The sequence below is a fragment of the Babylonia areolata genome, chromosome 11, assembly GCF_041734735.1.
Source record: "Babylonia areolata isolate BAREFJ2019XMU chromosome 11, ASM4173473v1, whole genome shotgun sequence".
In the NCBI taxonomy this organism is placed as follows: domain Eukaryota; kingdom Metazoa; phylum Mollusca; class Gastropoda; order Neogastropoda; family Buccinidae; genus Babylonia; species Babylonia areolata.
In genome coordinates this window covers 13,700,270-13,726,110 of record NC_134886.1, presented here as the reverse complement: position 1 = coordinate 13,726,110, position 25,841 = coordinate 13,700,270, and the positions used below count along the sequence as shown (strand labels likewise).

The 25,841-nt window shown below is 41.4% G+C and overlaps 1 protein-coding gene across 2 annotated transcripts in view; it reads right to left on the bottom strand.

The window, feature by feature from the left end:
* The window catches only part of LOC143287553 (organic cation/carnitine transporter 2-like), an 83,325-nt gene extending 57,541 nt beyond the window's left edge, over nt 1–25,784 (bottom strand). Inside the window, exons 1-2 of one of the 2 annotated variants that reach the window (XM_076595635.1) lie at nt 25,379–25,784; nt 1,366–1,437 (exon numbers count right to left, since the gene is read on the bottom strand). The gene's annotated coding sequence lies outside the window, so the exon portion shown is untranslated. Of the gene's footprint in view, nt 1–1,365; nt 1,438–23,902; nt 24,012–25,378 lie in introns of those variants that run through there. The other variant, XM_076595636.1, reaches the window with a different exon arrangement.
* Between the last annotated feature and the right edge of the window lie 57 nt (nt 25,785–25,841).

The window sequence follows — 25,841 nt, the reverse complement described above, 5'->3', positions numbered from 1 at the left end:
TGTTTTTCAGAAGCTGACAGACAAAAGATTAATATTATTTTATTACGGGTACCGTAACGAATGGTTAAAACGCTGAATTCTCGCCCGAGTTTGATCCCCGGTTTCGGTGCACCTGCTGGGTCAGTTCAGACATTTTCTTCTGATCTCCCACGTCAATAGCTATGCTGACCGTTCATGTGTAAGGTCAGTTCAGACATTTTCTTCTGATCTCCCACGTCAATAGCTATGCTGACCGTTCATGTGTAAGGTCAGTTCAGACATTTTCTTCTGATCTCCCACGTCAATAGCTATGCTGACCGTTCATGTATATACGCACAATAAAGATCCTGTAATCCATATCAGCGTTCGGGTAGTTATGCAGAAACCAGAACGTACCTAGCATAAAAATGGAGTATGGCTGCCAACATGGCGGAGTAAAAAAAAAAACGGGCACACACGTAAATTCATACTCGTACATTCGAGTGAACGTGGGAGTAAATTCATACTCGTACATTCGAGTGAACGTGGGAGTAAATTCATACTCGTACATTCGAGTGAACGTGGGAGTAGCAGCCCACGAACGCAAGAGAAGAAGAAAGAAGGGGCGTACGTGGCAATCTTTTTTCTGTCGTTACACCACAATCCTCTTCCGTCAGCAAGAAACTAGTGATTCATCCCACTGCAAAAAAGATCTCTGAAGACGGTGGTCGAAAACGAAAATCTTGCCCCTAAAGAAAAGGGTTAGGCTACGAAAACTAGTGAATAGGTGAATAAGTATACAAATGAATAAATAAATTATCATATACACGTTTAAAGGAAGCGAATGAAAAATTGAATAGAGAAAAGACTAAATGAATGATCCAAAGTATAAATAAACTAGTAAACAAATATCAAACGAAAAGATGCAAAGTGAACACATGAGTGAATGAAAGTATAAATGAATGAATGAATGAATGAATCGGTCAATAACTGAAACAACCAACCCATCGATAAAAGAACAAAACAGCGAATAACTAACTGAACAACCACAATGTATAAAATGATAAACAATTAATTAGGTAGTTATCGTTTGCTGTTACATATCTTTCACACTGAATGTAATTTATCGACATGTCTTTTACTGACATACAGAGCGAGAGCGAAAGCACGAGGGATGAGCAACAGAGAGAGAATGGAGGGACGGGGACAGAGACAGCGACAGAGAGAATGCAAAGAGAGAGAGACAGAGAGAACGAAAGAGAGGGGGGAGAGAAAGAGAAAGAGACAGACTGACAGAGAGATACAGGCAGACTCAAAGACACGTATACAGACAGACAGACTGACAATATCTATCTATCTATCTATCTATATATGAATAAGAGAGACTGACAGACAAACATGCCTCACCCAACGATTGTCACAACAGCAGTGTTGCGTGCACTCACACTGAGTGCTCAGTCAGCCCACCGTTTGCGGCGTCTGTACAAAGTGATTCACAGTTACTTTAGTTTACTGTCTCACCAGCTGCACCGTGCTTTAGGATGATGAATCATACAGTAATTGATACTGCTTTACTTCCCTAAAAGTATAATATATGTAAATTGATATTTCTTAATTCCCAAAACGATTGTACTATTCTAAGTTCACATAACCCCGCCCCCCACCTTCATGGGGGGCATGAAAACACACAAACACACACACACGCGCACACATATATATATATGCGTGTGTGTGCGCGCGCGCGCGCGCGCGTGTGTGTGTGTGCTCACAGAACGCCAGTGCCCCCCCTCTCCCCCCGACAGGGTCTCCAACCTCCAGGTCCTAGAGAGGAGCGGCCTGCCCAGCATCGAAAGCCTGTTGATCCAGTGCCAGCTACGCTGGACTGGACACGTTGTCCGCATGACAGACAGCAGGATTCCGAAGATGCTTTTGTATGGCCAGCTGAAGGAAGGCCACCGTGAACTTGGATGACCCTGCAAGCGCTTCAAGGACACCTTGAAGACAAACCTCAAAGCCTGGGACATAGACATCGCTTCCTCGCTGGGGGATGCTGTGCTCTAGTGGCATAAAGACGTTTGAAAACAAGAGAACGCTGGCCATTTAAGAGAAGCGTGAGACGAAGGAAGCAGAGCTCAACTTCTGGAGACGTTTTCCCTTGCAACACCTGTGGGAAGTGCTGCGCATCTAGAATCGGCCTCCTCTCCCATATGAGGACACACACCTACAGATAAGCCTGCCTGCCTACTCATCCGTCGGTCCGACGGGAGACTCCATCATCATGCTTGCTGTGATTTGATATCGCTGGGCGTGCTCTTGGTGTTGATGCGCGTGCACTTGTGATCATTTTTGGTGTGGTTCTGAGAACTAGAGGCCTGGTTCCTTGGTGTATGTTTTGACTAGGGCGAATGTGATATGTTTTATCTTGCTGTCATTTGTGACCCTCCACCACGGAATGAGTCGCTTTGCACCAGAGGTCCATTTTTAGTTATTGGTATATCATAAATCTGCAATAAATGAGCTTTACAGCATAAAAAAAGTTTGTAAATCGGATGATTCTGTGAAAAGTTATTGTGATTTGAAGTTCTAAAGTCGCGAAAGTAACGAACTGAGAAATCAAGGCTGAAAAGTTTTGGAACATGTTCATAGCAACCACATACTTCTAAGCAAGATGTGTTCATGAAATTTGGCACACACATACCTAGTGGCAATATCCACAATTGCTCAAAGTTTGAAAGAAAAATATTGAGTGCACTTGATTTTATTCAAATAAGAATTTTCTTATTTTTTTGTAAAGAATTGCGACTGAGGGGAAATTATACATACTTTTTAATCAGCTCAACATGACTAAAAACATACCAGTTTTAAGATTAGTTGCTATGAAACTTTATGTGTACTAAAATTTATGCCAGATTAAAGGGGGGGAAATGGTAAATCATGATGCCGAATTGTGTAATTGTTATGATTCAATGTGCTCACTGACTTACTGTGCTTGTGATATTACCATAATCCATGCAACAAGCACAACAAAATAAATTATAAAAAAAAAGATCCATACAACAAAACTGCTCACACAAAAGGTACAAATTCATGTTTATTCAATAATTAATGCTAATAATAATAGATTAAATATCAAACAGTAATTTCAGTTTTGTACATCTACATCACAGCTTTCATTCTTTACACAGGATTTTACAAAATGCTTTACTTCTAGTTCCATCTATTTTATCAGAAAATAAAAAAAAGAATACACTTATATATTTATTTCATAATATAATCAGATAAAGCAGTTTACTTATAATAAAAGTATGAAATAGTGATTATTAATGCTGTATCACTATGAGTATCAGTGTGCATATCAGTGTGCATGTGCATGACATTAAGTTACTTTATGCATAGTGTCATGTCAAGCACCTGCACACTGATATCATTTATGTAAATGTCTATGCAAAACTTTACAACTCCATACATGTACATCTGTACAAAGTTTGTAAAAAGAAAATAAGTTTGCAGACTTCATGGTAAATTTATACTTTAAATCATAGTACATTAACAGTTGACCACAAAATCACTCACTCATAGATGGGAGTTCACCAGCAGATAATTCTTTAGTTGACAGTGTAGTTAATGTGGTGGTGTTGCCTTTCCTTCCAATGACATGACTTGCCAGTAGTGATCTCAGAATTATTCGTTGGTGTACAGGCAGGCATATAAAGTACCATCATATCTTTCAGGGCTGAAAAAAAAGTTGAACTATTAGTAATACTGATAGTATTTACTGTTGACACAACTACATTTATTCACCTCAAAACAAAACACACACACAGATACAGAAACACACAGAGAAACACACAGAGAAACACACACACACACACACACACATACACACACACACACACACACACACACACACACCAACCTGACAAACATATACATAAAATATCCATTGAAGCAAATTCTTTGAAACTGAAAACTGTTCATAATGTCATGTCCTTGTACCCATCCTCAGTTACATGTAATGGATAAAATGTGAAGGGACCATATGTGTGTGTGTGTGTGTGTGTGTGTGTGTGTGTGACATACTGTGTGTGTGACACATTGTGTGTGTGACACACATTGTGTGTGTGTGTGTGTGTGTGTGTGTGTGTGTGTGTGTGTGTGTGACATGTAAACACATTGTGTCACACATTGTACTGGTGTGTGTGTGTGTGTGTGTGCGTGTGTGTGTGTGTGTGTGTGTGTGTGTGTGTGCGTGTGTGTGTGTGTGTGTGTGTGTGTGTGTGTGTGTGTGTGTGTGTGTTACAGAGAGTGAGTGAGTGTGTGTGATTTTCTTTTAATTCACACTCTGTTAATTTCCTCAGATTCACTTTATTATTTTAATCATTTTTATTCCACATGTCAAACTGTGAATTTCAGTACCAATGTACAGACAATACATCAGTCTTGAGTCAATCATTGCTAATTACAAATTATCAGCAAATGATTATTGGTTATACCATCATTACATTTCAATATTTGTCAATGTGGGTAAAATAAGGATGCTTACCTTCAGACACTTGAGCTATATCCAGTCCCCCAGTCACCTTGCTTGCATTTCCTTGTGTGAACTGTGAGAAACACAGTTCTCTCACTTCAGTGCAGCAAGTCAGTTTCACTCGTTTCCATGTCAGTCACACCACTGATGGAACCTGGCGCATGTGATTTCGGCAATTACAGGCGAAGGCTTCCAACCTTCTGTATCTAGTGCAAATGTTGATTCGCCATCTACATCAAAATTGATATTATTGTTGCTGAAAGCTGAACGACAATCCCGCGTCGTCTGCTTTCGAAATCAGCGTCGCCTTCGTATTCACTGAGATGGATTTCATGACCATCAGCCTAGTCAGTTCCATCAATGAAGTACTGGGTTAGAAACTCACAAATGTCGTCTTCTTCACTTAATGGCAAAATGTTTGCAACGCAAGTGTATCTTGTCAGGAAATTTCCAAGTCTGTTGAAATCCGTGCTTCCGTTCACTGCGACCATGTTTATTAAACCGTCGCGTTTACGCCAGTAGATGGATGTTGCGACGTATTGATCCAGATCCAGATCCAGAAAGCTAGCGTGCTGAATGGCTGGTTTCGCCACGTGGTCTCTCTCGGCCAATAACAGAGGGGGTTTTCCTTCATAGTGACGCATTGTTTACGTAGTGTGTCCTTATTTTAAAAGCGACTATTGGCTCGCAGTTTAAAACTTAGCCAATGAGAAGAACATAGATTGCAAGATACGGACTTGACCTTTAAAACGATGTATGATTCGACCGGTCGATTCCAAGAGATTAGGGAGGACAAGCTTGTCAAAGTTGATCGATTTTGCTAAGTCATAGGATTTCAGAATGATAGGTTAGGTATTTTAAGCACACTTTTAAGGCAAAAGAAGACACAATTATGCCTAGATACTTCAATATGAGATAAAAGAAAGCCTAAAGTTTACTATGAAGTCAAAATCTGAAAATCGACAACCTGACCCCCACCCGCCTAAAATCGCCGCTAGCGGCAAAGTTGGTCAGGGACAAAAGCGACTCATTTCGTGATGGAGGCTCACAAATTTTGGGCCTATGATTTCCATATCTTTATGTCACTTAGTTTGAAGTGGGTAAATATTAGTCAGTGATGTAAGTCTATGTTTATTTATTTTATTTTTTGTACAGATTTTTACGTCACTCAGTCTTAAATTTGAATATCTTATTGTTAAGTGCGTTGAGCCCCATTTGAGATTGGGGTACTGCGCTTTTTAAGCCTGCATATTATTATTATTATTATTATCATCATTATCATCAGCATCATCATAATAATTCTTATTGTCATTATCATTATTATCATAAAAATTATTATTATTATTATTATTATTTCAATTCCCTGTGACTCTTTGCATGAAGGGCAAAGTAGATTATTATCAACATTAGTTCTGCGTCAGTGACAATGAATAACTAATTCATATGTCCCTAATATAAACCTTATCGATACGTAATTAATCTTGGTATCTGCCAACATGCAATATGAAATGAAATTTCAAGTACTGAGCGGCACTACAAATTCTCTCACAGTCAAATCGCTCGCAAATTCTGATGTGATGGGACCCCTGCAAACAGTGAGTCGCCACCAAATAGGTGTGTATCGTTATGGCAATTCTTCAACTGAAATTGGCTACTACTACATGTAAACTTATAAGACGGTTGTGCAGTTTCGTTCGCGTGTCATTAAATAACCTAAAAATTCAAGTTGTGTAGAATGGGGAATAGAACCGCAATCCTCTGCATACTGTCCCGTGATGCTGTTACACACCTCACAGCATTCAAAGCATTTGCGTGGCCGTGCGCCGTCGGCTAACACGTAAACAATAAGATTAAACAGTACACAGAATGACCTGAATTTCCCCTCCAAGTTTCCAGCTGTTGCCATTGTCATCTGTGATGACAGAAGTGATGACAAGTCACAAGCTTGCAATGCGCGTGGTCCGAAACATAAACGTTGGAGAAGAGTGTTGATGGAAAGTATTTGCCGTCACGAATGTTAACAGGGCAAAATCTGTCAGATGATAAGAGTATTTATCGTTGCGTTGTTTTTGCTGTTGCTGTTGTTAATGTTGTTGACAGTAAGCACAGCTAGAAGTAATTCCTAACCAGTGGGGAGCAGGCCTTTGTTGTAGGCCTACACTGTTACACGTGTGTGTCTGTTTCCTGTCGTCTGTTGTTCGCTTCCTCGGGTTCTGTGTTTTTCCAATTATGAGGTGTGTTTTTTTAACATCAAACAGAGAGGCTAATGTCAGTGACACATTCATGTGAATGACTGATGACATAAACAGATGAACCAATGAATAAGCGTAAAATAAACACACATAAACAGGCACAGACACACACACGCGCGCGCTCATACATACATACACACATACATACATATGTGACCAAGCGCTATGCTTGCTCCAATATTTGCCTCACGCACAAGCTGTATTAGCTTGCCTCACGCACAAGCTGTATTAGCAGACGACGTTTTCCCTCCTAACCCCGGTACAGAATTGTGTGACGTCACTCTGCTTACATCATTTTGTCCTCGCCAGACCACCTGCTGACGGCTCGACTAGTGTCGCGTCGCAGTACGTCATTGGCTGAGAAGAAACTTGTGTTTCTGTTCCACCGTAATTAATTAATAACTCTTTTGTCAGATCAGTAACCTACAAGTATTATATACTGGCAGAATCGTCGCAATTCCATCTTTAAGTCTGTTCCATTTATGTTTGCCTACATTACACTGATTTAACGCAGTTTGTAATTTTCAGCGACGAGCTCGTTAAAACTGACCCTGTTCAGGTGACTTAAATTAAGATTATAAATTCATCTTAAATAATCAACACTTCATTTTATAGTCATTATAAAGTAGGTGTTGAGCTCTTTCTTTTGCAACTTATCCGACATAAATCGGTTCAGGAATCATTTAGAAATCTGTCATTGAACACCTTTAAACAAACACAATTGTCATTGGACTCTCCATGATTAGTGACGATCTGCTCGCAAGCACACGTGACGGCCTTTGCGGTCCACTAAACTTGCATAAATTGGCACAGTGAATGATGAGTGGTCATTTTCATACCTGGTCAGTCATCTGACCAGAGCCTGCTGTCTCTCTCTCTCTCTCTCTTGCTGTGTCGCGAGCAGCGTGTTGTGTGTGTTCCCACAACGGCTAACACCTCGCTACGTATTGCTGCACTGTCTTCTTCTCATTGTCTTCTTCTCATTATCTTCTCTTTTTATCTTCTCTTCTATTCTCTTCTCTTAGGTTTTCTTCTCATCTAATAACTATTGTAAATAAAACAATAGAAAAACCTCATTTGTGACTGGCCTCTATATGTTCCTGGCCTGTGCGTGGGATCTTGTCTATCCTTTCAATTAATCATATTTAGTTAAGTCTTTTGTGCCGTACCCCTATTATAACCACTCGGTACACGGCTACACATACATAAAGAATGATAGAGTATAACACATACAAACAAGACACTGATAAAATGATCTCTCTCTCTCTCTGTCTGTTTCTGTCTCTGTCTCATAATGTAATTCATTATTCTATATTTATGTTCGTGACACACTTCTTTGCAAAGGGTCGAACTAGGCTAACAAAGAAACCTTTGTCGTTGTCACAGTCATCGTCTCTCTCTTAGCGTTCTGTGTTAACACTGCAGAACACAGCATTCTCTATATCTCTTGACACAAGGCAGATGTATCAAAATAACTATATGCTTGCAAACAAATGACTCCTAATTCTGAGGTCAGGAATAGGCTGTGAACAGCATGGATGTGTGTCAGGGTGAGAATGATGTAGGAAGGGAGGGGAAATACATGCTTCCAATTCAGGATATGAGCTCTTTGTTTACGTCATTTAAAACATTAGCCACCGCACACTGTATGTGTGTGTGTGTGTTTGGACATTGGATCAGTTCTTCATGCTAAGGGTGTGTGAGTATATGGGAGGGGGTGTGCATACAGCGGCAGGTAGCGGTGTGATAGTGAGCTCCAACAATTTTAGCTTGACAGGCGTCCTATTTCAGTCAGTGTGACTTTCAAAGATTCAATGAATCTTTTGGTATGTATCTTTTCAGTTCGTCTGGGTGGTGGAGAACTTCTTGTTGGTCTTTGGTATCGGACTCAATCAATTTTGTCAACAAAGATGGCGGACACCGACACCGACAGTGAGCTCCAAAAATATTAGTTTGAACATTATAGACTGTGACAGATGTTAAATTTCAGTCAGCGAAGTGCCAATGCTTTTAACGGGCTTAAATGTGAGTGACATCTGCTAGGTGTTGTATTGCCATTTAAACGGGTTGCGGCAGATGCTAAGGAAACTCCACAAGAGTAACAACCTGCTGGTTGTTCAGGGTGTGGCGCCATCACTGGGACCTGGTCATTTTTGACTCACTTGTGTAAACAAAGTGAGTCTATGTTTTAACCCGGTGTTCGGTTGTCTGTGTGTGTGTGTGTGTCTGTGGTAAACTTTAACATTGCCATTTTCTCTGCAAATACTTTGTCAGTTGACACCAAATTTGGCATAAAAATAGGAAAAATTCAGTTCTTTCCAGTCATCATGTTTAAAACAATATTGCACCTATGGGATGGGCACCAAAAGAATAAAAAAAATAAAAAAGAAGCCAGATTATATGCAAACTGAATTTACTGTTACATATATATATATATATATATATATATACATTATTCTCCAGACTTGGCACTTTGATCTGATATTTGACACAACAACAAGAGCAGTCATTTTGATCATTTTTTGTTCAAACAGGAACTTCGTTTGCTAAGCATGGAAGTTATATTTATTTTGCATGTCTTTGCTGCAGATAGTAAAAAAGGGAATTTAATCTGTGATTAATGCTAGGGGCCTTAATTTGCTTTAAACTAATCTTTCTCATCTTAAACATTACATTTTGAAATTATACTCAATACATAAAAAGTTTGTGTGTTTTACTCTCTGTGTACATTGCTTTCACTATGTTCATTCGCCCAAGTGGTCTTTTTCGGAAAATACTAAAATCAATACGAGTGGACTTTATAGATCTATTGGCTGAGCCCTGAAGGTCATGGGCAAAAATCAATTGCGTTCACATATCTATACATATTCAAAGCGCGTGCTCATATTCTTCGCGAACGCGAATGACGCCATTTTGTTCCAAGTTGTTGACCTGCCCGTTCAATCCTATATTCAATCGACAATACACGATAACATGTGATGGAAAGTTGGAGAAGGAGACCGTAAAATATTTATTCAGAGAAAGATTTGTGAACGCCTCATCACTTACTGGATTATGCCACAAACTGCCATAAAAATATCCACAGAATCAGTCGGAATTCACAGTTAAAAATAATAAACCATGAGAGTTAACACCTTTGAATTGATGAAACGTAAAAATTTCCAGTCTTGACTTTTCTCAAAATGAAGTCCTTTTCACTTCATACGACGTTTATAAGTACTTGTATTTGGATCTAAATGTTATTAGTTTAACAAAATACTCATTTTCATATCAACTTTAAAACTATAAAACAATAATGAACATAAGAGAAATTGAATCGACCGTGTCAACCGGGTGTAACTAAAATTGTACATCTATCTAGATCCAGAGAAAACGGCTAAATGTTGCAGTGTGATTGCGGCGATAGCCACGTCTCCTTTACCGCGGACTTAAAAAGAATTTTTAATTGCCCTTAAAGATTTTTTGAACGCCCAAGATACACCAGAATAATCTGATTTAAACAGCGTTCTCACTGCGAATACCGCAATCAGTTTATCGCCCTTTAAAAAAGCATGTTTAAATATTATAGTTTTTAACGTCAGTTAAGGAGCCACAATAGTGTAATGGGTAAAAACAGTTTCTTCTCACCCGAACAGGTGGGGTTCGAATCTGCCGTTCGGACTTTTTTTTCTTTTTCTTTTAACCCGAAGCTTTATAATAACAAATACAGAACACATTTTAACGATTAGATTTTTTTAAAGTGTATCACAAGTGAGTCTTGAAGGCCTTGCCTCTCTTGTTACAACGTGTTTTGTTGTGCTGTTCAGTTTGTACTGATGGTTCAGGCGTTAGACTAAGATCGTCTCACAAGGGGAAGAGCGGCTCTTCCATGTAAGTGCTATTTGTTGTGTTTTTTTCATTTATTTGTTTGCCTCGTTCACTGTTGATTCTAACTGCTAAAAGTGTTCCCTTTGAATTGTAGGTGAAGTGAGTAACGGAAGGTGTGTGAGAAAATAGAGGTAGGTGTTGAACTTGAGCTTTCTGTTACAAGATTAATTTCCATCTGTCTTGGTACTTCACTTTAACTAAATTTGTCTGGTTGAAATGACATAATTTGTTTCATTGTTGAATAATGTTTTATAATTGGGATGTTACTTCGTGTTTGAGAACGTTAGCTACAATAAATATAGGCTGGGTCACCCTAGTTTGGTGTGAATTACCTGGTGGTTTCAGGTCACGCTGATAATCATAGATCTAAATGTGATGAATTAGTTTAGCATGGTTCTAATCTTGGCCGTGTAGGCCTCGGATTTTTTTTGTCTTCTTTGCAAACAGCATCTAGGACAGAAGACTGGATCAACTGACCACAAGATCCCTGTGTCCTATTTTCCAGTTGTTTCCCACCATTTTCCCCACTGTCTCTGGCGCAACACTCGGAAGGTCAGCGCTACGCTCGGGAGGTCAGCGTTACACGACGGGGGTCGGCGCTACGTTTTGCAGATCTTCTCTACACCCGACAGATCAGTACTGCACTTGGCGGTTCAGCGATGCGTCAGTGCTGTGGACGCAACATCAGCACTGCACTGGGAACGTTGACACTACGTTCTCCTACGTCACCTGTACCATCTCCCTTCTCCCCTGACTGCTCTCCGTCTGCGGAGTAGGAGAGGAAGGGGCTGAGGATCGTCGGACGTCACGTTACCCCTTCTCTCCGACGTCACCACTACCCTCCGTCTGTGGTGGAGGGAGGATAGTTCATCGCCAGTTATTCTTCTTTTCTCAGCTCACTGCCTCGTTCAGCTTTTGTGTATCAAGTGTTCATTCAGTGTCACAGTGAGTGCGTTCGGCTGTTCCTCTTAATTTTAGTGATCACCTGCAGTGACCTTGACCCTTTCCCAAAGCCTATAAATCAGTTGGTGATATTATTTACTACTTTATGAGAATGCCCAGATTACTTGGATATTTGAAATGTTGATGTCATACCATATTTTTGCCGTGTTGAATCTGGTCTTTTCGTTGTCTCTTCATTTTAATTACCTCAGCAGCCAAAGCAGTTGTAGAAGCGGATCATTACCATTATTCCTCCTTTCACCATATACATATATATATTCTAAAGTGTTGGGGTTTGTTTATTTTGGGAGAAATTTGTTAAACTTCATTCCTAGGTTCCTGACTTCTCTGTGTGACAGGTATAGGCTCTACCTAATCCGGGTAGGGCGCAACATTAACAAAGATGGCGGACATCGACACCGCCGACACCGTTTAGAAGAAACAACACAAGAGGCTTCTTGCATGACTCCTGTCCTCTTCATCATCAGAACACACACCTTCCACATGGAAAAACACGTGGAAGCAGATTTTGCTTCATTTATTGGGTGGACGTTTTACTTCATTGCTTTCCAAATCAGCTGGAAAGAGAGTCGTCTATGTTCACGACAGAAGCGGTGTGTGAGCCCCCAAGACGGACCAGGCGGAGAAGGAAACCTTTCCCAACAGCTGTGAAGGCGGAAGAGGATGACCAAAGGGCAGGGGGAGCTCTTATCCTTGGCAGGAAGTCCTAGGAGACGGAACTCCGAAGAAAAAACCTGCACCTACCGAGGCCGTTCTGCACGTGGCAGTATCTGCAGTGTGTGACACTGAGCGTTGGTAGACGAGAGAGTGGGGAGGGGACTGGACAACTCCTCTTCATTAAAAAAAAAGAAGAAAAAAGTCACTTGTGCTGGTCAAGCAATCAGGCAACCAGGTGTGTGAGCCCCCAGCTGACTGAAAGCTGCAGTTAAAAGGTAGTCAAGGACAATTACAAATCACTAGTGTGTGAATTGTATGAAAAATGGCTTCACACAACTTTTCAAGGCATTGCAGATGTGTATAATATTCTGAAAAAGGCAACAATACTAAGCAGCCAAGGATACACTGAACTGTAACATTTCGTGGAACCTCTTGGCCTCAAAGTTGATAAATAATGTGACAAAATTGCAGATGGATGTGGAAAAATTGACGTAAAACGTTGCTGTTTATCAGGAGAGAGTACCCAAGACAGAAAAGGATGAATTTCCAAAACAAATGGTTGATGCACACGTGAACCTCCACCAAGATACACAGTCATCAGCGACAAATACCTTAGGGTTAGAAGAAGAGGAAAAACCAGTAGACAGCAAAACAAGATGATGTGCGGCTGAGGCAGTATACGGCAATGAGACAAACGAACTTAATAATTTTCAGACTTCCAAAGAGCTCAGCAAAAGACAGTGAAGATAGGAAGACAGGGGATGAAGTCAATGTGAATAAGATTTTGCAGGAAATATGGGCCATAAGTGAACCATTGGAGATTCGGAGATTGAAGACTATGTCAACAGAAGGCACAGCGCAACAGACCATGAACAAGAGAATCATCCGACTGTTTCCCAAGCCAGACTGCTGGAGATGAGGTGTAGAAGGCTTTCAGCAAAGTCAGAAGGGAGGCGAGATACAGATGACCAGGGTGGAAGGCTATGAAATAAGATCATTATGAGGCCACAGAGAAGGAAACGGGAAGAGTTTTTTTCAAGGAGGTGAAAAAGAAGCAAGAGGAATCCTTGGCTTCGGGGGACTATCTTGCAAGATGGATCCGCAGAAACGGTCAAGTGGAAAATGTGGGGAAGTACCCACCCAGGCTGACAAGGGTGGATAAAGAGAAAATCCGATTTTGAAGAAAAAGAATGCACCAGTTTTAAATCTTCTGATTCTGGTCCGTTTCACGATCAACACTTTTTCGAAAATCTTCTTGTACCTGTATATATATATATTGACACTGACTGTTTGATGAATAAGAGTGTAGCAGAGTTGAAGGCATGACTGAGCTTTATGACCCAAGAATAATAGCCCTAACCGAGGTAAAGCCAAAAAAGTGTCCGTACACTGTCGAAGAAAGTGAGATAGCCATAGAGGGTTTTGAATTATTTTCTACTAGTTATTTGGACAGTAAAGTCAGAGGGATTGCTGGAAATTGTAGACTGGGAGTCAAGTCAAATTTTTTTTTCAAGATGGTAATTGAATAAGCAACCACTTTTTCTTCGTCTTTTTTTTTATTTTTTTATACATCAAGCCATCTGAAAAAAAGAAAGAAAAAGTGAGGAGATACACAAAAAACACACACAAAAGTACTGGAAATATAGTTACATGCATACAAGAATCGTTCGAAAATGAAATACACATTAGCATCTCTATTTCGCACTCATACACAAAATACACGCACACATACACCAATATACAACACATCCCGAGGATATACATACATCCTCATACAACAGGCAAACCGCCACCAAAGGCATGCGTGTGTGTGTGTGTGTGTGCGTGCGCGCGCGCCCGTGTATGATTAATTGATTGAGTGTGTGAGTGTGAAGGCGTATATGCCGACGGCTTCATTTATTTGATATTCATCCCCCCCCCCCACCCCCCCCCCCCCCACACACAGGCCCACACATTCATCCATATAGTGGTACACACACACGGACACACACACACGGACACACACACACACACACGCACGCACGCACACGTATCAAAATGCACCATAAGCAACCCTAACACGCAACCCACTGCCCCAATTCTTCCCAAAGAAAAAAATTAAATAAAATCGTGCGGTTGACTGAAGCTGCCACAAAAGAGGGCATAGAACGAATTGGGGCGGCTAATTTTCTTGCCTTTCGGACTTTTTTGATAAAAATAAATAAAATAAAATTATATATACATATATATATATATATATACAGACGTATGAGTTCGCATGCTGATGTGGGTTTGTTATTTTGTTTGTTTGTTTGTTTTTGTTGTTGTTGTTTTTTCAGTGGTTGATTTATGCTTCATGTTTTAAACTCCCGCTCTGTGTTTGTTATCCTGTTGTGGGTACTGAACAAAAAACCTAACTTCGCGCACCGTAACCTGTTTCGGCTGTACGAAAGCCCTGTAGCAGAGATCATACACATTCTAAAGAGAGTATCGTTTTGATTTTTTTTTTCTTTTACACACAAGTGCATCACGCGCACAGACACACACGCAGGCACACGCGCGCACATACACACACACGCACGCACGCACACACACACACACACACATTCACGCGCAGCGCGCGCGCACGCACGCACACACAGCGTACGCACTCGGGCAGCAGAGAGAGAGGGAGAGGAAGTTGACAGACGGGTGGACAGAAAAAAAAAAAAAAAAAAAAAAAAAAAAAATATATATATATATATACTGAGCATTCCACACTGTATGTGTGAAACATGATAGTTTCTTTCCAACGCTGGATGGGACAGGGTTGAGCCGGGGTCTGGAGGAGAGGGCTAAGAGACTGAGAGAAAGGGCTAGCAAAGGGTCAAGGTGGGGCAGCACAATCCTAAACAAACAAACAAAAGAAAAAAACAAAAACATAAACAACAATCTTTAAAAGCTTAAACAGCCCACGCAGTCAGGTCAAAGCCCCAGAACCTATTGGCACAGCTGTCGGTTTGCATTCAGCCCCCTCTTTCCCCTACCCGACACTCACACACGCGCGCACACACAACACATACACACCTGATTCTGGTTCAGAACACACATACATGCAGGCATACACACAGGAACACACACACACAGACACACACAACTTCATTCTGATTCAGAACACACATACATACAGGCAAACACACGCGCATAAACACACACACACACACACACACGATTCTGATTCAGAACACACACACACACACACACACATACATTACCTACCCCCCTCTCCCCATACCCCCCCCCCCCCCCCCCCCCCGCCCTCCCTCGTCTCCCCCACACCCCCACTATCTCGGCTTAACCTTCTGGGGTTTTTTACCTTCCTTTTTCCCACACACCCCAACAAAAACCCCCAAGACCCTGCCAAGAGAAAATCTCGACAGTCCTTCCAGAGCCATTATGAAGAATAACACCCGAAGAAACGGGTGGACGACATAAGGTCAGAGAAAGTAAAGGAATAGAGGGAGGAGGTGGGGTGAGGGGGTAGTTTCTGGGGGAAGAGGGTGAATTTCGGGGTGGGGGTGGAGGGGGTGCTGTGGGTTGGTGGTGGTACTGGGAGGTGGTTACTGCTTGAGTGTTGTTGTTTGTTGTTTAAGAGGATCTGCGTGGTTTAACTGAAACATTTTTACATACAAAAATACCCCCCCCCAAAAAAAACAACAACAAAAAACAACAACACAACAACAACAACAAACAAACAACAAGACAAATTAAGAGAACAGGCATAAATCAGTAATCATACTGTAACTGAAGCATATAGACGTGATCTGTGTGTTCCTAGGCTGTTTTACAATCATGCAAAGGATGTGTGCGCGCGCGCGCGCGCGCGTGTGTGTGTGTGTGTGTGTGTGTGTGCGTGCGTGCGCACTGAGCCCCTGAGTCCCCCAGGGGAGAGTTCTTGGGCTCGTGTTATTTGTCCTATATATCAACGACCTGCCTAATAATGTTCGCACCTCTGTACGTCTTTTTGCTGTTGATATAAAGGTCTTCACAAGGAGTGGTGAAGAAGGGGCGACAGCTGCCCTACAAGAGGACCTTGATAGACTAGAGAAATGGTCTACGGAATGGAAAGTTCCATCTACAGAAGTGCCACGTTCTGAAACTAGGCAATAACAAACCAGAGACTATCTATTACATGACTGCATAAAAAACAAGCATGAAGACAGATAGGTTGAAAAGGATCTCGGCGTATATGTGGACAACAAACTGAGTTTTAGGGATCATGTAGGGAAGGTTACTACTAAGGCAAACAGAATAGTTGGAGTGATCCGAAGAACATTTGACCACCTCACAGAGGACCTCTTTGTACAACTCTTCAAAACCCTGTTTGAACCATCCTAGAATACGGCCATTCAGGAGAACGGTGTTCACGTCGAAGTCGGCTGGACGTGTTTGAGTGCGCTCTCTGACCCAGTGTTCGGACTTAGAATTCCCCTCTCTCCTCGATGGTTCTTATTACCTTCATCTAGTATTTGTTGTCGGTATACGGCTGTGTTTTGTTTTATGGTTGGTTTTGCTTTTTTCTTCTTTTTTTCTTTCTTTTCTCTCTCTCTCTTTTTTCCCATTTCTGCAACAGAAGTGTTTATCTAGGACTGGTAATGATGGCGACTGGCACCGACACAGGAGGTGAGCGTGTTTTACCCGTTTTTGTTTTTAACAATGAACTACCGGGTTTTGATAAAAAATAAATAAATAAATAAATAAATAAATAAAGTAAAATTTAAATTATAAAAAACATTTCTCTACATCAGAACTCTGTGCAGCTGCAGAAAAGGTTACAGGCTATAAATCTATAGAGGGAGCCCAACGCATAGAGGGAGTCTGGGGGATTCACCCTCGACATAAAGATGCAAGAAATAAGCTACTAATTCAGGGTTTTGCGCTTAGAGGGGTACAAGTGGGTGTCAAAGACCGAAACCCCTTTGTGGTGAGACCTCCCAATTCCAATGGTGAAAGCAGCAAAGAGCATCAGGCCCCTTCGATGAAGTTGATCATCGGCAACATCCCTCTCTCTTTCTCTGACACTGAACTTCTGCAGTTAGTCAAGCAGTTTGGAGTTACGATCAACTCCAAACTGATTGCTGAGAGGGATAGGGACGAGAACGGCAATCTGACACACTGGAAGACAGGCAGACGTTTCCTGTACATACAAGTTCCGGACGTACACCTGCCCAGAAATGTGGACATTGGCCCTTTTAAGGCCAGCCTGTACCACAGGAAGCAGAAGACCCTTCAGCAACGATGGACACAAAGCCGGGGAGCCAGTGTGCAATCTCACTGCAGGAGGACTAAGCAATAGACGAAAACAGGGAGACAATAACAACAAAGAAGATACAACAGTGAACGAACAGACTGTAAACACTGACCCTGGACAAGACGACAGGCAGATGACTGACTAACAAACAAAACCAAAACAGTAGTGACGATGGGTATACATATCGATCCAGACAAGAGACGAGACAAACAACGCTGAAGACATACAGACGGAGTGGATCGGAATCCGTAAAGCGTCAGCACTCCAAGGGTTCCATGTCAGCCCCCGCGGACACACAGGCCAAAACAAGACAGGACAATAGTGCTGGAGAGTCTGGCGATGACAGTCTCTATTGTGAACCAGCAAGTAACCCTGAATGACCCCTGCCCCCACCCCACTTCCACCCTTTTGTTCTTTGGAAACGGACTCAGGTATGACTATGGACTATGAGTATAGCTTATGACTGGTGTGAAATAATGGTTTATTCATGGAAAATGAATCATGTTTTGCCAAAATGAATGCTGTTAAACTTGGTTCCATTAACGCCCGGGGGCTGAATATTAAACTAAAGCGGAAATTTTCAATATCCTCAAAAAACAAAAAGTTGATATCATATGTATCCAAGAAGCACATATTACAAAGAGAAATGCAGATTTGTGGTTAATGGAATGGGGCGGGAAAATAATATATCACGAAGGAACAGGGCATAGTAAAGGGGAGATGATTATGATATCAAGACACGTTTCAGGAAATATTCTACTTCTCAAAGAATTTGATAGATTACTAATTGTTTCAGTTGTCACAGAAGAGATGAATTTAACGCTCCAAATGAAACTACCGAGAAACTTTTTCTCAAAAAACTTCAAAATGCATTAAAAGACCATGCTGGTGAGCGATTATTAATAACTGGTGATTTTAACACAGCAATTGATACTAATCTTGACATTATTTCCGGCCATCCTCATCCGAAAGCTGACATTGTTGGTCTTAAAGAATCAGTTGGTGCCCTCAGTGTTCAGGATGTTTGGAGATTACTTCATCAGACAAAGAAAGATTACACCTGGTGCAGACACAACCCGTTTATAGCTCACATACTCGACTACGTTTTTGCCAGTCAAGAAATGCTACATTTTGTTGCAAGCTGTAATAATATGCTTATTCCTAATACTGACCATAAGGCAATTATTACATAACTTTATTTCTCCAGGTTTTAAAGAGGTCCAGGTTTCTGGCATTTTAACAAATCATTTTTGAAGGATTCTCTTTTCGCATAGTCTATGAATAACTTTCTTTACCAGCTTCTGGTCAATTATGGAACAGAATACCAAGGTAAAGCAGTCAAACTGTGGGAACTGTGCAAACTAAAAATAAAAGGATTATGTATACAGTATGGTAAAAACAATGCATGCAATAGAAAGAATAATGAATTGATATTACTAAAGCAGTTATATGATTTAGAAAGCAGTTAGTAAATGAACACAACAATGAAGAGGTACATGAAAACATTAAAAAAAAAAAAAAATTTAAAGCAACAGCTCGAGATTCTTGAGCTCCATAAAGCAAATGGTGCACAAGTACGAGCTCAGGAAAAATGGATAGAAGACGGAGAAAAAAGTACTAAACTCTTCCTCGGCTTAGTAAAATCAAGATAAAAAACAAATGCTATGACAAGTGTTTGCAAGAACGGGAAAATATTATATAATCAAATTAGAAGAACACGTCAGATTTTATTCACATCTCTACAATCAAACAACACTACAGAAAACGTTACACAAGCAACAGATGATTTTATTAAAGATGAACAATACACAATGTTAGATAAATGTGAAGCATTGTTATGTGAAGGTCCAGTCAAAGAAGATTAAACCAGCAATGCCTTGAAACAAATGAAAAATGGATCATCCCTAGGTAGTGATGGGTTGAGCACAGAATTCATGAAATGTTTTGGGGTCAACAATGAACACCGACCGGTCAGCACGCAAGCCTCAGTCCACGCGGAAACGGGGAAAGCGAGGTGGGGCCCACCTCTACCCAGTATGTTCATGTCCAACGTTAGATCTCTACCCAACAAAATTGACGAACTCACATGTAATATTCAGACGAGGAGAGACTACAAAGAGTGCTCTGTGTTTTGTTTTTTCTGAAACATGGCTTAACCCGGACATCCCTGACAGCGCCGTTCAACCACCAGGCTTCACTGTACACAGGGCTGACTGCACTGCTGACTCAGGCAAGCAAAGGGGTGGCAGTGTATGTTTCTTAGTCAACACACGCTGGTGCTCTGATGTCAAAGTGCTATCGCGTGCCTGCTTCCCTGACGTGGAGTTCCTAACCATCCATTGCCGACCCTTCTACCTCCCACACGAAATTCCCTCAGTGACACTGATCGCTGTGTACATCCATCCCACAGTGAACCTCTCCGCCGCACTCGGCCGTCTAGCAGACGAAATTAGCAAGTGCGAGAACAGTTGGCCAGACTCCACTGTCATTGTTGCTGGTGATTTCAACAAAGCCAGCCTCAAGAAAGAAATGCCGAAGCTGTACAAGCAAGTGGACTGTCCAACACGTGGTGACAAGACCCTGGACCACTGCTACACCTCCATCGAGAAGGCGTACCACTCGATCCGCCGTGAGCCTTTGGGACAGTCCCACCACAGCATGATTTTTCTGGTGTCGGTCTACAAACAAAAACTGAAAACTGAAAAACCAGTTGTGAAAACTGTGAAACAATGGTCGGCCCCTGCCTTAGAGACCTTGCAGGACTGTTTCGAATGTACAGACTGGAATGTTTTTAAAGACTCTGCCGGGGACTTAAATGAATATACCGACACAGTGTGTGATTATATTTCATTCTGTGAAAGTGTGTGCATCCCATCAAAAAATATCAAAATATTTTCAAACGACAAAATTTGGTGTAACGGGGCCGTTAGGCAAAAACTAAAGGAAAAAGAGAGAGCTTTTCGTGAAACTGATGATAGAATAGTCCACAATAAGGCAAAAAGAAGTGTTGAAAAATACATTAAGAAGGCAAAGTTTTTATATCGAAAAAAAAAGAAAGAAGAAAACCTGTCTGCAAACAACTCTAGGAATGTATGGACCGGACTGCAGAACATTACTGATTATAAAATGACCCACCAGACAGTAGATGGCACTGACAGAACTCTTCCAGACAAACTCAACACATTCTACTCTAGATTCGACAAACCATTGTCTACTTCTGACGTGGCTGCACCCAAAATCACCCCCACTCTCCCTTTCATAGTTCAAGAGAATGAAGTCAGACGCCACTTCAGTCGTCTGAAAATACGAAAAGCCGCTGGCCCTGACAACATCTCACCAGGCCTTTTGAGGAAGTGTGCAGTCAAACTATGTAGTGTCTTCACTGACATATTTAACAGGTCCCTTCAGTCTTGTGTGGTGCCTCACTGCTTTAAGAAATCAACAATCATTCCTGTTCCAAAAAAAGCACAGCCTAGTTGTCTTAATGATTATCGTCCCGTAGCCTTAACATCAGTCGTAATGAAAACATTTGAACGCTTGATTCTACAATTCCTAAAAACCTGCATTCCTCCATCTTTTGATCCCTTTCAGTTCGCCTATAGAGCTAACAGATCAGTTGAAGATGCCATTAGCATAGGTCTCTACCATGTCCTCAGACATCTCGAAAATCCTAACAGCTATGCCAGGATCCTTTTCATTGACTACAGCTCTGCGTTCAACACAACAGTGCCATCAAAACTATATTTAAAACTGAAAGACCTCTCGCTACCTGAATCAATTTGTGCATGGATCCTAAGTTTTCTAAGATGCAGACCACAAGTTGTTAAATTTGGTGACCTCACTTCCTCCACATGCATTCTCAACATAGGCACCCCACAGGGATGTGTTCTATCCCCACCCCACTGTTGTACTCACTATTCACACATGACTGTGCAACTCAAAATGAATGTAACACCATGGTCAAGTTTGCCGACGATACAACTCTAGAAGGGCTGACTACGAACAGTGATGAGTCAAAATATAGGGAAGAAGTACATGAACTTGTCAGCGCACAGCTGGTGTGATCAAAACAACTTAGAACTCAACGTATCAAAAACCAAAGAATTAATTATAGATTTCAGGAAGACCAGATCTCAACCCTTACCACTTGTCATTGAAGACAAGAAAGTAGAGATCATCAGCGACTTTAAATTTCTCGGACTGATCATTTCCAACGATTTGAAATGGGAGAAAAATACGGAAAAAATTGTTAAGAAAGCACAACAGCGCCTGTACTTTCTTCGGCGCCTCAAAAAGTTCGGAATTAAAAAAGAAATCATGGTTGATTTCCACCGAGCAGTCATTGAAAGTAAGTGTGCTAACCTTTGCTATTACTGTTTGGTACAGAAACATTTCCAAGGCAGAAGTTGCAGCCCTTAACAGAATCGTAAAAACTGCCACCAAGATTACCGGGGCCGATCTACCTTCTCTAGAAGACATAAGCGGCTACTCAAAAAAGCAAAATCAATCAACCGCGACGAATCACATCCAGGATTTGGGATTTTCGAGATGCTCCCCACTGGTCGACGGTACAGAAGTATAAGGACGAAAACCAATCGCTTCGCCAATAGCTTTTTCCCCAAAGCAGTCAATGCCCTGTCTCTCGAACAAATCCAGTGTGATAAATAGAATTGTGCAACCAACAACCATCTACCTGAATATCTAGTCATCAGCTCCATCCACATGTAATATACAGCTTCTGTTCAAATGTGTGTGTGTGTGTGTGTGTGTGTGTGTGTGCGTGCATGCATGTGTGTGTGCGTGCGTGCGTGCGTGCGTGCGCGTGTGTGTGTGTGTGTGTGTAGTGCGTGTATGCGTAAGTATGTGCAAGTTTTCATATTGATATGCACTTGTATGTATCTTATTTCTACTGTGTCTGTGTTTGTGTATGATTTTCGATTTATGTTCGTATCTTGTTATGTACTATCCCCGCCCCAATATCCCTTGTGAGCCGATACACTTGGTAATAAAGACATAATCTATTCTATTCTATTCTATTAAATTAAAAAGACTTGTAATCAATTCTTTCAATGACTCGTATGTGGACGAAGATATGTCTTATACTCAGAAACATGGTATAATCAAAAGAATTATCACGTAATATTTTAGATAACTGGAGACCAATAACTCTAACGAATGTAGACTATAAGATACTGGCAAAAGTGTTAGCGAACAGATTACGTCAAGTTATGGGTAAATTAATTCATCCCGACCAGGTTGGATATCTGAAAGGAAGAAGTATTTCATCTGTAATTAGATCCATAGATTATGTTATTGATTATTTGAACCATACAACTGAATCAGAATACCCCCTTGCTTTAGATCACTACAAAGCATTTGATTCAGTATCATGAGTTTTTGTTGCATGCATTTAAAATATTTGGAATCGGTGAGGAATTTATAAACTGGGTAAAAATCTTAAACAAAAACACATTTAGCAGTATAAACTAAGAAGGATGGATTTCACAGCCATTCTCCGTCAATTGTGCCATCAAAACATTGTGCTGTGAGGTGGAAAGGTTGTTCACAAATGCCACCAAAAGCGATTTGTTTACCTATAGAATGACGAACAGGCCAACTCAAGCTTCAAACGTCTACCAAATTCAAGTTGCGTTTGTGTGTCCGTGAATGTTCTGTGCGTTTTCTTGCGTGTCATATATCGGGTGTCTCAAAAAAAGTGACCCGCTTTTTAACAAGTACTTTCTCAGTGATAGAGAAACCGAATTCATTGAACATTTGTACACAGTAACCTTAGGGTATCATCAACAAGTCTACAAAATATCTAAAAGTGCGAGTATTGTCAAATTCAAAACAGCATGTCAAAAAATCCAATATCAGAGGAAAACTCACTTATTTCAGTTTATGCTCACTGTGGCCTCCATCTTCCTCCACGACTAAACGAAGCCGTTTCTTCTAAGCAGATCGAAGTGCTTTTACGTATTTCTTCCACCGATACCTCCTCCCTGACATAATTATCCTGTCCTTTAACGCCTGCTCGGTCAATTTGTCTCTCATTACCCGGTAAACTTTCTCCTTCAGAGTCCCATATGTACGTGTTTTCAGAAATAAGTGTGAGTACAAAGGAGTTTGCTAAAGAGTGGAGGAAGACAGAAGCAAACCGAATGCCAGATGTAAGCGAGAGAGAGGAGGAAGAAATCACACACACACACACACACACACACACACACCAACGCTTGCAGTCACATTACTTTTTCCTTCTTTTCCTTCTTTCTATATCTTGCACTGCACATGCACACTCATTTATTAAACATCAGCTCTATTCGTTTTTATCTCCCCCCCCCCCTCCAACTCTCAGCCAACACCATAGCGGGCATGATTCAGAGGACTGAAGTGTTCAAAACTCACCTGCACAGCTCAACGTTTAGTGCCGGGATGTCGTGTGTAAGTGACTTGCCATGGACAACCAGCACCACAGCTTTCTTACCGCCCAGCTATAACTCCAGATCAGTTTTCGCGACACCTCCAATCAGCACGGAACGACTAGCATGTATTCATTCCACACAGCCAGTGCTGGTGGCTACATTTTGCGGATAGGCGTTTGGGTGAAAGCGATGTGGACAACGACAAGCTGCAACGTCTTATGGCTTGCTTGGCCGTATCTTTCACATAACTGCAGCGTTAAGGTACGTGGGCAGTGCGGCACGATCTTAAACACATTACTCAGTCTTTAATGGGCCCGTATTTTTCAGTCACATAACTGCAGCGTTGAGGTATAATACGAACAGTGGTAAGACGGTCTCCACGTAAATTTACACTTTCCAAAATTGGGAAATGTAAATCGACCGGTTGAAAAATTCCTTTGTTTTAAATATCTATTTCCGTGTTCAATCAATAACGATGATGATGGTTTTCAAGTTAATTATTATTACCAATATTTATGTTGTTATTGTCGGTGATGGTGTGTCCTCGGAACATCACTACAGTAGCCTACTGTTCAGTTCATGCCCAAAATGCGAGTGAGTGTGGGAATGCGCGAGCGCGCACGTGTGTATGAGTATGTGGGAAGAGGGGAAACGCATCAATGGAAGTCCAGAAATGGAAACGTTGACACAAAAAGACAATGACGATGTCATTGTCATTGTCATTGAAACAGAGACAACGAGCGAGTCATAGGCTGTACACGGAGCCCGCTCTGTTTCACCCAGCTCTTCAGGGTAGGATATCCTAGAACTAATAAAGTTGTCCCGTGTCTGTCAGGAGTCTCTGAACTCCGGTCGTCTGTGACAGTGAGATCTTTCCGCACGCCTCCACCCCACAAGACAGATTCTGTCCGTAAGTACCTGGTCACACCAGACGTGGTGAGGATGTTATTTCTCAGCTGATTTCACTGTCTTAACACGATACTGGGGAGTTCTGTGGGTTGTGCAGTCGCAGTAATTGTAGTAGTAGTTGTAGAATGAAGTGGAGTGATGACATACAGGTAACGCGTCCGCATAGGAAGCGAGAGAATCTGAGCGAGCTGGTTCGAATCACGGCTCAACAAATTATCAACGAAATCCTTCAGAAGGAATCAATTACTATTTTCACTTAAAACCTCTTGCAGTTTTTTTATTTTTTTATTTTTAGCACACACATATTTTGAAAGGTCGTTAAACAGGAAGAGAAAGAAGAAAAAGGAAGAACACGAAGGCTGAATGTGAAGGATTTGCCACTGGCAAGGAGTGAAACAGGAACACACTACACTCAACATGTGGGCTGGAGAATGGGGGTCACAGCACACAAAAAAAAAAAAACAGTATGAAGAAGCGGCGAGTTTAACATACACATAACGACCAATTCAAGACATGAAGAGAGAGAGACAGAGAGAGAGAGAGCACTTACCTAACCTAAGGACAGCTGTTGGCTGTTCAAGACCACATCATAATGTTTCTTCGCACACATAACACACACAAAAATTGCCTTTAATTCTTTCGTCTCTGTCCCACTTCTGCCTTTTTTCCTCTTCTGTTTTACTACCAAGATCTTATACTCAGCGCAGCATTATCAGACTGTTGTTGGATACGTAGTAATCCGATTCTGGCTGTGGTAACCTCCACTCTTTCCCTTCAACACCGCTGTTATTTTACACAGGCCTTCCAATGCTTTGTGTCAGCTTTATACCTCTCAATAGCGTACACGTCTCAATAACAGGTCCGCAAAAATACTACCGTGTTTTTAGGAAGAACACGCAAGTCACTTCATGTTCACTTAGCGAGACAGCCGAGCAATGGTTCATAGCCCGCGTGAAATCACGACCTGTGGACGCGTGTAATCCCTACTCAGTTTATCCCCAGACAGGGTATCA